Source organism: Podarcis pityusensis, assembly GCF_964106645.2.
Source record: "Podarcis pityusensis genome assembly, chromosome: 17".
Classification (NCBI taxonomy): domain Eukaryota; kingdom Metazoa; phylum Chordata; class Lepidosauria; order Squamata; family Lacertidae; genus Podarcis; species Podarcis pityusensis.
The window spans coordinates 25,677,391-25,694,837 of NC_138042.1; the positions used below are offsets into that span (position 1 = coordinate 25,677,391).

The 17,447-nt window shown below is 42.6% G+C and overlaps 1 protein-coding gene and 1 long non-coding RNA gene across 6 annotated transcripts in view; one reads left to right on the top strand and one right to left on the bottom strand.

The window, feature by feature from the left end:
- LINGO2 (leucine rich repeat and Ig domain containing 2) overlaps positions 1-17,447 on the top strand; it is a 561,810-nt gene that overhangs the window by 240,335 nt on the left and 304,028 nt on the right. The gene's annotated exons all lie outside the window — the stretch shown is intronic.
- On the bottom strand, positions 504-8,573 carry LOC308466369. The gene is made up of 3 exons (XR_013980806.1): positions 8,323-8,573; positions 3,776-3,909; positions 504-553 (listed from the first exon to the last, which is right to left on the bottom strand). It is a non-coding gene; the product is annotated as an uncharacterized lncRNA (long non-coding RNA).

Genomic DNA, 17,447 nt, shown 5'->3' on the forward strand with positions numbered 1-17,447 from the left:
AAAAGGAGGGAAAAAAGAAATTGGAAGAAAGAAAACCCTTTCCTGCTCCCCACACTGTCAAATGACTCTGAAAGATGGAACAATTTTCTAAAGGCTTATCAAAATAACTGAACTTTGACCCAGTGACCCAGAAGGAGACATTTCAGTCCAAGCTATAATGCTTGGAAAGGATTTTATGAGTGGCTGAAAATTGGGGTTTAGATTGGAAGCACCGTCTCAGTCACCCGAAACCACTGTCTCTGACTGTAATCTATTGTAAGTTTCAGGTGCATATCTTCAGTCTGTTCAAAGATATGCTTGTGGATATGCTTGTACTGCATCAAACACAACAGGAATTGGTGCTGTTTTATACATTGATCAGGGGCCTTGAGGGTGGCAGTTGCTGATACTAGTATTTGCAGTGAGCACAGCTAATATAACCAGTTTTCATCTTCTGTGAATGTTGTGAACATTTCATCTTCTGTGGACATCTGTCACTGCCAAAAAACGTCTCCTTCATTTCCCTCCCAATCATTCTGCGCCCATTAATGAGAAAGGAAATTGCATTCAGAACCTATAAAAGAGGAAGAAAAAATGCAAATCAAATTCTCGTGGGAGAGTTGCAGGCTTTTGACATCCTTGCCTTACTTCTGAAGTAGTCAATGGATGTTCATAAGTGCTATTTTTAAAAATTCTACAAATCATCTCACCAGTGGCTCTGCAGCCTTCCTAGGTGCCCATGATTTGATTAAAGGCCCAGAGAAAGGCATAAGGCGATAATACTTTCCACTGAGCCTTTTCATATCAGGACACATGGACAGCGAGGGAGGCTGAATGTTTCCTGGAAAGAAAAATGCAACACCTTTGGCCACCAGTCCACAAGAAGTAAATTATGAAGAAACTCTCATGTGAAACTAACACAACTCCAAGTATAGTGAATGAGGGCTCAGTAGTAGAACTCCTTTGCTTTGTGTGAATTTGGCCTCAGGTTCAGTGTCTCCAGTTAAAAATTGATTTTGGGAGGCTATTACCAGGACTGTCCCAAGATCCTTGAGAACTGTTGCCAGCCAAGAGTCAGGACTGCTCCTGCCAAGCAGCAGAAGGGAGCTTCTTCAGGCAGCACCATGAGAGAGGAGAGAAGTCAGGAACTGGTGTTTCAGTGGGGCAGCAGGAAGTTTGTTTGTTTGTTTTTTAAAAAGCTATTGTGTGGACAGGCGGAGTCCCCCAAACCCTGGGAGGCCCCCTGTGTGGAATAACGACTCAAGACAATGTGCTATGGGATTAAAATTGGCCACAACTTTATTATATTTCAGATGTGGGTAGACCTTGGCTCAGGCATTGGGCGTTTATCCCTCCCAGTCCCGTGCCGGGGATCTGGGGAACATCAGGGTTATCCAGTGGGGGGTGGGGTGGGCTGGCTCTGGAGAACATATGTTCAAGCAGAGAGAACCCTCCCCCATTACACCGCCATCACAGGGGAGAGCAATGACGAAACTCTTGGTGTACGGCCAAAGCCTCCCCTCAAACAACCCCGTTAATGGGGAACCCTGGTATCACGGCCGCAAAGAGGAGAGGGGGCATGGGTCACTGCTGTAACCCCCCCCCCCCATTCAGGGAAGATAGACTAAAGGATTCCTCCCAAGTCCTGATACCGCCAAAGTTGTGACGTTTTGCTACGGGAAAGGCAAACCTGCCAATGCAGGGGAATTCCTTTCCAGCCCTTCAACAGCGACCTTAACGTAGCAGCGCCCGCATACCTGTGGAGAAAAAGTTAAGCTGCAAAAGAAGTCTTAATTGAGGGATGGTAGGGTGGGAGAAGCTCTGGAGCCTACTGAAGATTCCCAGGTAAGATCCTACCTCTATTGTGTGGGCAGGGTGGTCCCTCCCCCAACCTGGCCTGATCACCTTGGCAACGCTTTCCCAGGTGGGATTGGGCAACTGAGGTAGGCAGAGACCTCCAGGTATTCCACCTGGGGGAAGGCGAAGCCAAGCCTGTGCTAATGTTGCCACATAGGGTCCAGGGGCTGCGTGCAACCACGCAAAGGGTGCCCCCAATTTAATGTGGGGAGCGGTCATTGTTAAATCTGTGTGACAAGGGAGAAATTTTAGCTCTGCTTTTGAAAACAAAATGTCAAGGAAATAACAGAAAATAAGGAGAGAAAGATGGGAATATTAATATCTAGTTTTTGGTCTCCCCCCTCCGTAAAATGACAAAGCCACAAACAATATTGTGACACAATCTGATCCAGTTTCATTGCTTTGAGGAAGAAGTTAGAGACTCCAGTTCTCAGGAGAGTTTCCAATTTTCTGGTGGTTTATTGTCATTTTCCATCTTTTCCTCCTGAAACTTGAAGGTAAACCGATTCAAACACCAGCACTCATATGAGTACCATTCATCCTTTTAAGGGCATCCTTCCCCTACAGTGAAATGCTCACTTCATAGTGCTGGAAATATTACAGGTTACAGATGGAGCTGTGTGCATTGCAGACTGAACTGCTCAATAGTATTGGACTTGCTTGTCTTTTAATCAAAATGTGTCTGTCAGCACATTGTCATGGATGGAATAAATGTTTCAGCAATGAATCACTAGAAAGAGAAAACCAACACAGAGAAAGATCTGCAAACACATTTGTACACTGCAAGGTTGTATTTGCCTTAATAGCTCTGTAGGTTTAATATCAAACTGCAGGCAGCAATTGTAACCCTCGAAAGGATTCCACAGTGCATTTTATCCTCCATAGACTCATGGGGTGCAGACATCTTTCCCCCAAAAAGGACCTGGAAGAGACAGCATGTCATCATATCCCATCACCTCCCATGGCCATTTGCGGCCCCAATCTTAACACTCATGCAGCACTCTGGGAGTGGTTATAACCTGGGGGGGGGGGGGAGGAAGAAGTGGAAACTTTAAAGGTATCCCTTAGACCACCTTGTAATATGGTAAATATTTCAAAAGCGCCATAGCAAAAGTTGGCAGGAGTGTGAAATACAGAGTATAACTACATTCCAATTGGCACATTAGTCCAGGAGGTTTGGATTGTGTTGTTTCTGTTGCAGTTATTAAATATTGCACAGTTTGAAGCATCTGGATAGATAAGAACTAACTCCTTTGGAAATGAAGCACTGTCCAGACCCATGAAAATATTACTTTACCTTTTACTGGCAGAACTTTCTTCAAACCAGAATTAAAACTCAAAAATACTGATACAGTATATTGTGCTGTCCAGCACAGGCTCAGCATCTTACAAAATATGAAGTAATCCAATCAGACCTATAAGCAAAGCCCCCCCCCCCTCTCTCTCTCTCTCTCTCTCTCTCTCTCTCTCTTGGTTTCCAGCCTCCAGGCTGTAAAGTCTTGGAGAGCCATTATCACATGTTTTGTTCTGTTCAGAGGAAGACTAACAACCACCACCCTTTGAAGATGGACGTATTTGCAACTCAATACCGTCATCACATGATTAAAGATTCACTCTCAGTAGCAGGTTTTTTTTTTACTCTGTACCAGGCATGGCCAAACTTGGCCCTCCAGCTGCTTTGGGACTACAACTCTCATCATCCCTAGCTAACAGGACCAGTGGTCAGGGATGATGGGAATTGTAGTCCCAAAATATCTGGAGGGCCAAGAGTAAAAAAATAACCAACAGGTAATCATTAACTAGTTACAGCTCTACAGTCCTTTAGAAAAACTCTTTGGGGGGAAACCCCCGTGTTTAGCAATACACATTTTCTGTTCCAAATCTCCCTCAATACATACACATTTTTCATTTCTATGTGAATTAAACTATTATACTTAACTGTTTCGTTTGGAAATCTGGTCCAAGCTGTTTTCCCAGTTGTTACTTCAACCCCAAACTCAGTCTTTGACCCCACTATCTGGTATTCTGTTTCTGCTTGTGATCATGCTTTCTTTTCAGTGTAGACATCAAATCCTGAAGAGAAAATTTCTGTGTAAAGTACATGCAAGAGTGCAGCTGAAATTTATCACAGCAGAACAGCAGCAGCCCAAGTCTGGCAAATATCACCAAGCGATAGCTGGCTTTGATTGTAATAATAGGCATTTATATTATGTTCTGCACAAAGCCAGCTTGAGGCACTTTTTTGAAGTGAAATCAATAGAAAAACAAATGTACCGTTTACCCCACAAACTGAGAGTATTATAGTTAACTTCACAACAGCATATGTTAAAAACTTGAAATGATTATAAATAGGTGCATTGATTTTGCAGATGCCGTCTTGCTGTGTGGTTTCAAGAGGCATAGCTTTCATGTCCTTTATTAAGGATACTTTTCTTAACTGGTTCTTAAGGAACGTGCTATTAAGCTTTCCATAAACAATAACATTGTGACTATGCGATGTTTCTTCCGCCCGAGGCCCCTACAAGGACACAAATGGCAGTATTAAACTGTAGTTAAAACTGTGGGGTTTGCTACCGCAAGAGAGCTTGCGCAGTTCAGCTGGAGCAACAAGCAATGTTCAGCTGAGAATCAGGAAGTGCAGGAGTGAATCAGAGCATGGACAGCACATGCAAGCCTGGAACTTGTTGATTTCACCTCTGAACTGTGCCTTTATATGGTGACACTGGAGAGGAAGAGTAACATCACCATCTTGTGAAGAAATATTTACCCTAGAGTTGGAGAAAAACTTGCAGGGTTGTGCTACTTGTATCGTATTTGAGACAATCATTACAAGGTACACTGCGCTAGTATCTGATCTGGTGAAGCATGGGATAGAAATATTTTAAAATCACTAAAACTGGCAGAATACATATATCTGAGCTATAAAATAGATGTCACAGCAACATTGCTAGCCAGAAGCCACATTTCTTGACCTTATTGTGTAGTGTGTTCCTGTCCTGCCTTATTCTAACATTTAGTGGCCAAATGGCACATGCATCCCAGATATCTTCATATTTTTCCTATACTAGGCTGTTCCCCTATGAACCTTTTTAAGCTGGTTTCTGTTTGTAGGGTGCCTTTGAGATCTCCAACTGTGCAAAATAAATATTTGACCATAGCTGTTGCTCTCCATTTGCAATCCCAGGCACAGTGAGCCTATGGTCGTCAGGTCAGGGGTGCTGGAAGCAATAAAAACAATGTGACAACATATTGGGATCAAGATGGCCACAGATGTATTGGGAGGTGGCAGGCAGACTCCTCGGAGGCCCTGTGGAGCATCCTGCCCCAGCTCACGCCACCCCCACGGGCGGCTCGCCCTGCCCTGGGCGCAGGGCATGCATGCCACCCAGGTGCCGCTCCACCACTGTTCCCCGCGTACCCTGGACTTTGAGCCAAAATGAAAGGTGGGTGGGACGTCCTTGCCAACTGCACTGCTGAGAACCAGTGCAGCTGGTTCAAATGTGTTGGAACTGACCAAGGGTAGGCCTCTCTCTGGTCTGCTTTCATAGCTCCACCCCTCCATTTGGCCATGATTGGCCAGATCGAATTTGAAATACAGGAATGAGTCCCAGCATTCCCCATTGGCTGTGGCCAATGTTGGTGTCAGCCAACATGCAGGAAGTGTTATGTGTATCCCCCCATCTAGTGCTTTTTTCCTGTGGGGACGCAGGGGTACACATACCCCTATACATTTTGTGAATCTAATGGGAGACGAAACTAACTTTTTTGTAATTTTTAGTTTCTTCTCTAACACGGTGAATCATCAGTTCCATTGCTATCCCCAATGGCGGCCTCATTTCCTGTCACCGTGTTTCCTGAGTCTCAGACGGAAGCGAGCGTTTAATGTGTAAAGCAGTGTGGAATGTGGATGTGTGGTGTTTGTAAATTCCTGGTTTTTGAAAGGACGTCTGAAGTAATGCATGTTCTTTGTACTTTTGTCCATTTACTGTATTTATTTTTCCCCGATTTGAACTATAAAATGGTGATTTTCTTGAGTCAAAATGAGAGTACGCCTAAACATTTTTTTATAGAAAAAAGCACTGCCCCCACCCTAGGCTTTCCTGTGGTTTTGCTGGGCTGCTATGGCCCCTGCCACTGGGAAATGGCCATTGGTCTATTCTATCCCGGCCCTGGATTTAATTTCCAGACCTCAGGAATGCAACCTAAGACCATTATCTAAAATTCCCAGAATACATATGCGTATGGAACTAAGTTGTTGGCTTAAACAGTCTCTGCCCTTGACTGTAGTCACAACCCTCTCTGCCTGTCTGAGCCACACCAAATGTTTCATATTTAATCATTTAATCATCCCATCACATCTGAATGTTGGCTATGACTAATGGAAGTTGGAGTCAAACGACTTATTGAGGACTACCAATTTCCTATCCTTGATAGAAAGGAAGAATAAGCCAGGGCTTCCTCCAAACTTGTGGAGAGAAAAGACAAGCCTTACATCAACATAAAGCCAAAGAGAACAGTATTTTTCCTGCGTTATGGTTGGCAGTACATTTTGATTTTCTTGGCTTTGTAGGTTATTGAGAAAATGACCTTTCTTTCCACATTAAATATTCACACATTCATTGTTGAAAGATAATTTTCTCACCTTGGAAGATGGTGCCGATTATTGCATGATAGCTATATTGTGCAATAAAAAAAAAAATACACAAGTACCTCAGGTGTCATCATGCTTTCAGCCTCTAACCACCTAATAAAGGCCACAGGTGACTGTAAAAACAAAACAAAGGGATACACAGAAGGTCCAAATGATATATTTTAATAGGCAAGGGGTGTTGATGAAGAAAGGTCATGATATTTGGAGAGGCAAACGGTTATCACACCAGGTGACTGGCATACAGGAGGCTAAGCTCTAATGATGTTTATCTACAGAACTCGGGTAGTGCAAGACTCTTAATGCACAGAGCCTTTGTATCTAAAGTAGACACCAGGTGTAAGACCATCTCCAGTGCATGGAAGACAATGGGGCTAGGCAACAAGAATGCAAGAGAGCAGGCAGGCCAGTGATTCCTATTTCATGAGACTTTTAAAACATATTTTTGCGCTATACTGTACCAGGTAGGAGTTGCAATGACTTGCAATGGCCTTTGATACCAGAAAGACCAAGCACACTTTACATGAAAAGACTAGATTCCTTCATATAGAAAACCAGCATGTCATGGGGCAGAGGTTTATCTTGACTTTCCTCTTATGTGCCATGGTTTTTTTTAATGTGCAGAGTTTTTTCTGTTTTATGTGTAGAAACATTTAGTCATTCATGCCTTCCCTTACCTTCAGTTTGAAGTGATACAGCCCAGAAACAATTTTAGCACTAAACCTGTTAGCAAGGACTAGGTCTCAGATTACATCTCTCCAAATGCAGGGCTTGCAGTCTCTTAAATGCTACGAACAACACTACCACAACGGTAATAGGTCTATTACTGTGGCTGGGGCAACCCAGTCAGATGGGCAGGGTATAACAACAACAACAACAACAACAACAACAACAACAACAACAATAATAGTTATTATTAATGTTCCAGCCATCATATCCTTCAGCCAATCAGATCTGGGTAGCATTCTTCCTTTGCAAGTGTTTGTTCAAAGCTGCTAAATGAAATTATGTTGGCATTGGTAGCAAATATACTACGACAGCAAAGTAATCTAGAAGAAAAAGATACTTCTAAATATTATACTGTTAGTACATCCCTAGCGTATTCTAACATTTTGTCATTAGCAGTTGAATTCTATAGCAGTTAACACCTATAAATAATGTTGCTAATTCCCAGAACAATTGTGTTCTTTTTAAAATCAACAACAACATACTTATAAGTTTTTTTAAAAAAAGAAAAATATTCTAGTGAAAACATAAAACCAAGGAAGAAGCTGGGCTCCATTAAAATGAAGATTAACTAGTTTGTTTTCTGAAATTACTATTTTAGTTAGTGTCTCTTTGAGATTCCGTAATCTACCTTAAAACAAAAAGAAAATAAGAATTTTCCCTAGCATGGCTTGAGGGTTGATGGGATGACTAGTCCAACAGCTTTCAGAGGGCAGCACACATGTATACCTCTGTTGTACATCATGGGTGAGGACAGGGAAAACTGGAGAAAGGATTACACAGCACCATTGCATCCATCCATCCATCTATTCATTCAAAGAAAGAAAACAAAATTACCACAATACATTACATTCATGCTCAAACAGAGACCCATTTAAATAACATTATACTGTTACAAAAATCTGCTGGGATAAAAAAAATGCCTTCAGTAGCTAGTAATGATTCAGCAGAAATCTCTGAATCTAAGAAACTTATAGTGCTCGTGTGGAGTACCTTTTTATTATTCAATTTTTTATTAGTTTTATAAACTTAACACAAAATCCAGTTTATACACTTCCCTTAACAATTCGACTTCCCATCCTTACATTCATGATGCTTTCCCCCACAATTACCTGCTGCCTTATATTCAGTCCTTATTCTACTCTGTGTTTCTTTAGTTGCTTCATTCTTCATGCCTTGACCCTCCAGATGATGCTGAACTTCAAGTCCCATCGTCCCTGGTCCTTGGCCAACCTTGCTGGGGCTGATGTGAGATGTGGCTCAGCCCCCTCTAAAAAGCCAAATGTTTCCCACTGGTGTTATAGCAGATTATCTGATGGTTGGCAACAGGCCACTTTATATATATATCTCCAGTTTCTATAATTCTGTGATTGCAATGGGGGAACCTTTCTCCCTTCCATGTCTACAGGACACGAAATTGTTTGTTCCTATCAGAGAGAATAGGAAACATTCTTACATGCTGTGCTTGAACACTGGGAGACTTTGCACACGGGACAACGCGTTGGTTAATAATTTAAGTCAGCTGAGGTGAGAGGCCACCATGTGTTCATCTTCCGCTTTAAAGGAGGAGATCCTTTAAAAGGTTTTTATGGTGTACCCAAGAGAGAAAGAGATGTACAGAACATTGAAGGAGGGGGAGAGATTGCATAGATAGTATTTCATTGTCTGAAAAGGTATATGTGAGAGAGGGAGAGAAACAGACACATCAGCAGTTTTCACGAATCTTTTGTGGCAACCTTTAAGCTGTAATTTCAAGTCATTCAAACAGACGGTGATTTTCTTTCAGGATTTCCAGAGCTGCCGACACAGCAAATTGGCAAAATATTAAATGGGCCTGATAGGGGGGTGATTTTGAGTTGGGGAGGTAAAAATTGGCTTGTCCCTGCAGTTTTTAATAGCTTAGCTTCTTTTGTTTCCCTGCTGTAACTGAGGAGAGGTGGTTTGTCGTTTCAACAGGAAATCTGTTCACAGGCTCAGAAATGGGGGGGGGGGGATCTACATTGCTGGAAAGAAGGAGGGTTGTGTGTTTTGACTGTCCTTGGGGGTCATAGCTATGGGATCTTTGCAGGTGTGACTATGAAGGTTATCACAAGGAGCTCCTGCACTTCAAAATGTACCTCTGTACTTCTGATGACAGACTGAGAATCCTTGTGCATATTGAGTAGGACTGCACTGAAGGTTCTCAGGTTGGTGTGTGTGTGTGTGTGTGTGTGTGTGTGTGTGTGTGTGTGTGTTCTTCTTGGCATTGCATCAGTGCCATTCTTTAAAATAAAATCCATCAGACTTTGTCTTGGCCGCAGTATGATCCCAACCAACCATGGATCACATTGTGAATGTGGTTGCATCAGAATATCAAACATCCAGCCAGATTTTCATTTGGTACAATGCCATATATATTGCAGAGGGTAGCCTGTGATTAGGGCTAAGGAGATCTGTTTTGGTTCCATCCTAAGGTTTAGATCAGGGGTCAGCAACCTTTTTCAGCCATGGGCTGGTCCACCGTCCCTCAGACCATGTGGGGGGCTGGACTATACTTTGCAGGGGGGGGGGGAATGAATGAATTCATACGCCCCACAAATAACCCAGAGATGCATTTTACATAAAATGAAACATTCTACTCATGTAAAAACATGCTGATTCCCAGACCATCCGCGGGCCATATTGAGAAGGCAATTTGGCCGCATCCGGCCCCCAGGCCTTAGGTTGCTTACCCCTGGTTTAGATTGAGTATGCAGAATTTTGTGCACTACCGAGTCCTCTAACAGGAAGAAAATTATGATAAAACTGATTGGAGAAGCAAATCAATGAGCACCACCTACATACATTTTGCGTTAGGAAGAGTCTATTGGTGCATTTGGGGGAAGCTCTTATTTTATTTTCAGTGACTACTCATTTCAAACTTTTTTGCTGTGATCTTTAACAGTTGCAGACCTCACCTTGTGTCAGTTCTCCCAAGATCTGCCCACCCATCAGGGAAGGTGAGGCGATCGCCTCAGGTGTCAGGATCCACAGAGGCAGCAGATTCCAATGTAGATCTTTCCTCTCCCCTGGTTCCTGATGTAGATCTCCACTCTTTCTTCCCTGGAAGGGAGGCGGGCACCATTTTTGTGGTTTGCCTCTGGAGCCAAAATGTACTGGGTTGGCCCTGAGTCATCCATGCATGCACAGAGGACTAACAATGTGAAGTTCTGCAAGGAGACGATTTCCTTGGTTATGTGACCCAATGATAGTGTTGAAAGTATTCTTGCAGACTTTTGAGTTTCTACATTAAATATTTGAAGCAAGCACCTCTGGGAAGCTGTAAGAATGAATGAAAGAAATCACATGGTGTCTTATGGCTGAGCAGAACAATTTGATTCCACCTGGGTCAGATCAAAACCTGGTTTATTTATTCATTTAAAGCTGCATAGGAGCATGGGCAGCAGAAACAGCAATGTGTGAAATCGCTCCCCCTGCCCAGCAAACATTTGTGTCCCCAGAACAAGTTAGGTCTGTGTTCTTACTCTTTGCTCATAGGAAGGAAGGAATGCAGTGTTTGCTTGTTATTTTTTTAAATCTAAGTAAAGCTGTGTTGGCTTATGAGTAACTTGCATCACACACTGTTTGGGTTGCCGTTCGGATTTTCCATTTGTTTTTTGTTCTAGTGCTACAACCAGGTATTGTCGGTCACATACCTGTAAGGAATGCAGATCCCATATGGCAAAGGGCTAAATGCTTCTTCTCTGAGCTGCTCTTTGGCTCACAGAGTTGTGTAGCACACCTTTTTCCAGGGCTGAATGTAGGAATTCTCCCAAATATTTTGCTGCTCAGCCTTGGAACATCAAATCCCTCTTTTATTTTGGGAACTGATACAAAAGTCTGTTTGCATTCCAAATCAATGCTACAAAGAGACTGAAACAACAACTTCATCCTCAATTTGGCATGTCAGCCGAGATCCTCTGCTCTGAAAATACATCAGACAAGTGTTTGAGACATCAAGCAACCTTCAGACATCTTTGGGTATGTTGGAAGATCTCAGCAAAATTTTTGATAACAGTAAAATGATTGGCAAAGACTTTTTGCTCTCTGCCATAAGCAGGCATTGCGAAGAGAGAGCATCATTCCTCTAGTACGCTTGGTATTCTTAGATTTTCCATTATTCCCTTTAAAGCCAGCTTCATGTGGGTTTTGAAAAACAACAGTAAACAATAGCAATGTAGGAGGCTGTGTTATACCAAGTTGAACCTTTCATCCAACTAATTCAGTATCATCTACACTGGCTGGCAGCTGCTCTCCAGGATTTCAGGCTGGAGTCTCCCTCAGCTATATTGGAGATGCTGGGGTCTGAACCTGGGATGCCTCACCACTGAGCTATGGGCCTTCCCCAATCAACAGCATTCACCTAGCGTTTACATACATTGTGGTTTGGATCCGGAAGGAGGAGGTGTTGTATGAGCAGGGAGACTATTCCCCTTGTGTGTGACAGATCCATTGAATTCTCCCCAATCCTCAATGCAGCACCCCTCTCCCATCCCCATGTCACATTTCCATTCAGAGGTCCTTCAGAGCTGGCTTTTGGAAGTTGCAGGGGGCTAGGAGGTCAAGGAGGGACCAGGAAAGTCCCATTGCAATGAGTGGTGTTCTCTTTGTCTATCAATGGATCCAGCTCCATAGCTGTAATCTGCACAATCCATGTTGTAGAATGGCAGACCCTCCAAGTGTCCCTATTTCCCAGGGAAAATCCTGGATTTACAGAAGCCATCCTAGTTTCTCATTTGATCCTGGAATGCCTCACTTTTCCTTAGGACGTCCTTCTTTTCATTGGAGAAATGTTGGAGGGCATGGAATTACGTGACCTCCGAGCTAAGGAGATAAGTGTCAGGGACTGTGCTGAGGAGGGCTGCTCTGAGGAGGAGTGGTGGGAGCCTTCCCACCCCACCCCCGGCCCCTGATCAGGATCCTGAATCTTCCCAGGAGCAAGAGGACAGTATAGATTTGGAACAGTGGTTTGCAGAGAGACATAGTTCAAAGGCAGAAGCTGGGAAATATTGGATAGGGAACAGCTAGGAGAAGAAACACTGGGAGGGAGAGAGCTAACAGATTCACTGTCTCTGGAAAGATGGCAGAACAGAAAGCACATAGGTTACGAGCTCAGGTTATAAGACACAGTAGCGATGTGGGTGACTAGGGAACTCTTAATTGGGAGTGCCGCCATTCCTAGGAAATGGATTCTTTGTTCTCTCGCTGTGATCATTAAAGTTTCTAACTGGTAAGAAGACTCCTTTTCCTTTGTTCTGCTTACCTACTGCCAAGGTAGGAGGGGAAGGAAGTGGATTCCTTGAAGCCTGACAATAAATAACTATACAACCTGTAGAATACACCTGAAGGTAGCCCTATATAGGGAAGTTTTTAAATGTTTAATGTTTTATTATGTTTTTATATGTGTTGGAAGCCACCCAGATTGGCTGGGGCAACCCAGCCAGATGGGCGATTCTAAAATAATAAAACTATTATTGTTATTATTATTGAATAGGGTGTCCCTGTTTTCATCGGAGAAATGCTGGAGGGTATGGGATGGATCAATACTTTCCCCTCCTTACTGAAGATGAATGAAGGCTGAGAGAGAGTAGCTTAGAGCCACCTAATGAGGCCAGAACTAGACACTGCAATCTGCATGTAGCTGTCGCCAGATGTCAGGCACATGTTTTTTTTTTTTTTTAAAGCAATTTATTAAATTTTACAGTAAAAATAAACATAATAAACAATGTAACATTCATCTTAACATATTTTCACATTTTCTTTGGACTTCCTCACATCTCCCGCTCCCACTTTCATCGTTATAACATTTTGTCAGCAATTTATCATCTTATTTAAATTCTTATATCCCTTCTATATTTCATAATCTTATAATTCTCAGAAGGAGCTAAATTTCACAGTCTTACTTATTTTCTTAAAAACTTCTAAATTTAGTGGTGCTCAGTTATTTTGATCTAGCATCTTGTTTAGCATTCACTCAAATTACAATACTTTTGTAAATAGTTCTTAAATTTCTTCCAGTCCTCCTCAGTCCTCTCTTCTCCCAGGTCACGGATTCTGCCGGTCATTTCAGCCAGTTCCATGTAGTCTATCAGTTGTATCTGCCATTCTTCCAGTGTGGGTAGATCTTGAGTTTTCCAATGTTTTGCGAGAAGTATCCTTGCTGCTGTTGTTGCATACATAAAGAATGTCTGGTCCTTCTTTGCCACCCCTTTGCCGACAATACCCAAAAGGAAAGCCTCTGGTTTCTTAGTGAAGGTATATTTAAATACCTTTTTCAGTTCATTATAAATCATTTCCCAGAACGCCTTCACTTTAGGGCAAGTCCACCAGAGGTGGAAGAACGTTCCCTCACACTCTTTGCATTTCCAACACTTATTATCAGACAGGTGGTAGATTTTGGCAAGTTTGACTGGGGTCATATACCATCTATAAATCATTTTCATTACATTTTCTTTCAGAGCGTTACATGCAGTAAATTTCAATCCATTGCTCCACAACCTCTCCCAGTCCTCAAACATGATATTATGCCCAATGTCCTGTGCCCACCTTATCATAGCCGATTTAACCGTTTCATCTTGTGTATTCCATTTCAACAGCAAGTTATACATCCTTGAAAGTACCTTAATCTTTGGTTCTAACAATTCTGTTTCTAATTTCGATTTCTCCACCTGGAACCCTAGTTTCTTATCATTTTTAAAAACTTCTTTAATCTGAGCGTAATGTAACCAATCTCGCACTTTGTCTTTCATTTTCTCCAAACTCTGCAATTTCCAATTGTCTCCATCCTTTTCTAGTATTTCCCAATATTTTGGCCATTTAGCCTCCATATTGGGTCTTTTTCGGGCCTTGGCTTCCAAAGGTGAAAGCCACCTTGGTGTTTTATTTTCCAGCAAGTCTTTATATTTTGTCCAGACATTAAACAATGATTTTCTGACAATATGGTTCTTAAAGGCCTTATTTGCTTTAACCTTGTCAGATGTCAGGCACATGTTGACATCCCTCCTTCCCCTCTGTCACGTCTAGTACAACACAGCTGATGCCACAGTGTTATCGGTGTCTCTGCCCCCTGCCAGTGGGAACTAATGATGTGGAGCAAGAAGCGCATGCACTTCAGGCCTGAGTTTGTGGTAGACACAAGATGAGCTATGCTCTTTAGGAAATTCTGTTTCATAGTCTTCATTGGTGGCAACTGTCACATTCAGTGGTAAAGCAGATAACTTACAATTATAGAAGCCTTCGAAAAACACGGTGGTGCCGAATATTTTGGAATTTCAGCATTTACTTTGAAAGTAGTCCGTCGGATGCGGTTGAACAAATTGCCCAAAAATATTCATCTTGCTGAGCATTTGTGATGTTTTTGTTGTTTGCCGCCCTCTTGTTTTCCTGCCTCCTGCTGCTCCTGAGCTCTGCTCCTCCTCCCCACCCCTTGCCTTTGGCGTCTTCATTCTCCTATGCCTACTCCACCGTTTAATCTGATTTGGCTGTGACGATTCACGTTATTTTGTTTACTACCCTTTATGATATCATCAGAATCTCAAGGAACTCCCTCCCTCCCGAAAGGCATCATCTTTGACCAGCTTTGGATGCCAATTAAAAACACCCAGGCTTTTAGTGGGGACTGATGGGATGTAGTCCACTCGATGTAGAAGAAGAGTTTGGATTTGATATCCTGCTTTATCACTACCCGAAGGAGTCTCAAAGCGGCTAACATTCTCCTTCCCCTTCCTCCCCCACAACACTCTGTGAGGTGAGTGAGGCTGAGAGACTTCAAAGAAGTGTGACTATTCCACGGTCACCCAGCAGCTGCATGTGGAGGAGCGGGGAATTGAACCCAGTTCACCAGATTACAAGTCCACCGCTCTTAACCACTACACCACACTGGCACTCCAGCAGGATGTACCTGCTGCTACAATGTTGTTGGGGAAGGTTTGGGTAATTGCTGCTATAGTTCTGATGGGGAAGGTCTTAAGAACTGCTGTTTCCTGCTGTATTATATTGTGTTTTACTGCAAATTGTTCGATGTTAACTTTTGTTATTGCTTTCTTGAACTGTTGTTACCTGTTTTGGGATCCTGGAAGTGAGGAAGAGGCAAGATATAAATCTAAGTAATAAATAGACGGGTACATGTTCCATTGTGATGTCATCAACATAATCACATGGGCCACAGCCAATGAGGTTAAACAGCAAGGTGGACAAATGAGGCCAAGGACTGTGAGGGTAAAGAAGAAGAAGAAATTGCTCCAAGAGCAATAGCACTCAAACAACACAAGTGTGTTTGCAAGAAGTGCTGAAAAGGGGAGGTGCCTTTTAAGGTTCAAGCATCATTATCATCAACCTAAGGTCCCACAATGGGTTACAACATTAAAACCCAACAATATCAAAAACAGTTTAAAACAACTTAAAATCACAAAAATAAAGTGGGTACTGAAAATATACACCTCAAATGTCAATAACCAGGAGAAATGAAACTAGGTACAGTGGTACCTCGGGTTAAGTACTTAATTCATTCCGGAGGTCCGTACTTAACCTGAAACTGTTCGTAACCTGAAGCACCACTTTAGCTAATGGGGCCTCCTGCTGTTGCCGCACCGCCGGAGCACGATTTCTGTTCTCATCCTGAAGCAAAGTTCTTAACCTGAAGCACTATTTCTGGGTTAGCGGAGTCTGTAACCTGAAGCATATGTAACCTGAAGCGTATGTAACCCGAGGTACCACTGTATACTGTTATGTTGGATTACCCTAAGTAAAACATGATTTCTCTTTGTGTTTGGACTAGATTCTACTTCTGATGGAGAAGCTTCCATCTGCAGTCCCCTTCCCTGTTCAGAGGGCTGCAAAAAAAAAATCAAAAAAAAAAAATCAGACTAGAAACGCATTGCTTCTTGGGTAGCTGATTTGCTCTTGTGAATGTCCTAGGTACCCCACTGCCCTGTAGGAAGAGGCATTGAACCACATTTGAGGTTTTTTATTAAAAATTTAAAGCAGTATAGAAATTGAAGCAAACAAACAAACATTGTCTGTATGCATACACTCATGCATGAATTATTGCCGCGATTCTCATCATGGTTTTGGATTGCAGCAGAACAAGCAAAGGGTTGTTCTATCTCCCTCATATTGTGCATCCATGTTGGAAAATGAATTTTCATGAGAGACTCATGTCAAGCTCCTGATGCAGAAACATCGCCCCACCTTACTCCTTTTTTTGAATGCTGTAATGAGAGCACCACAAATTTCTTCGTAGTGTGCAATTCCTTCTCTCTCTGCCTTGTTAGAATGTCCAAGGCCAGCTTTAGAATCTACCTGTTCAATGAACTACTGCAAGAAGTTCAAAGTGACAGACACACAGGCAGATAATTCATGGAAGGCCTTTCCCTCCCTGCAGAGAAGGGTGCTATTTTGGAGACACTGCCAAACCATTTGGCCTTGTGGCCACCTTGTACAACTGGCTTTCAGCTTGAGAGTCAGCTGCCGCACTGAGTAAGCATCTTTATAAAGATAGCTGTGGGAGATGGACACATGGGCAGAGGCCATAACTGCCTTTCCTAATGTATGAGGATGCTTAGGACCAACAGAGGTAACTGGTAGATGTGGGAGGGATACCTTCTAAGAGACAGCAGGATGCTAGATGCACTAGTCACCACGGTTTCCTCATTGGAATAACTCAAATGCTGACAGCATGAAATTACAAGTCACAGAGGAAGATGATTTTGAGTTTAGATTGTGTGTGTGTGTGTGTGTGTGTGTGTGTAGAATCTCATTGAGGTATAAATGCACTGATAAATCTACTTAGTTCTATTACTGTTTCCCTGTTGTTCTTGCCATGTCTCCTGAACTTGTGCTAGTTTTACAACCAAGATGAATTTGTAATTCAGAGTGCATGCTCACCAGATGCTGCTGTAGAATATGAAGGAGACAGCAACATAATCATATTGGAAACAGAATTTGAAGATCACCTTGTCCTTCCCGCATTACGGACTTAGCTAAACAAGACAACCTCCCCCCCCCCCCAGCTCTGTACAGCCTGTATCTCTATTAACGTCAGCCAAGTTGGGAGGATAGCCTTGAGACTGCACAAACCTTTTATTATTATAAATTGCAATGGGCTCTTCCAAAAACCTGCTTTTTGTGCACACTTTTCTATGCTTCCTGTTAGCTATTATGTTGACTCTCTTTCAACCCTGGGTTTGGTCATGTCGTGTGAAACCGTCCCAATTATTTC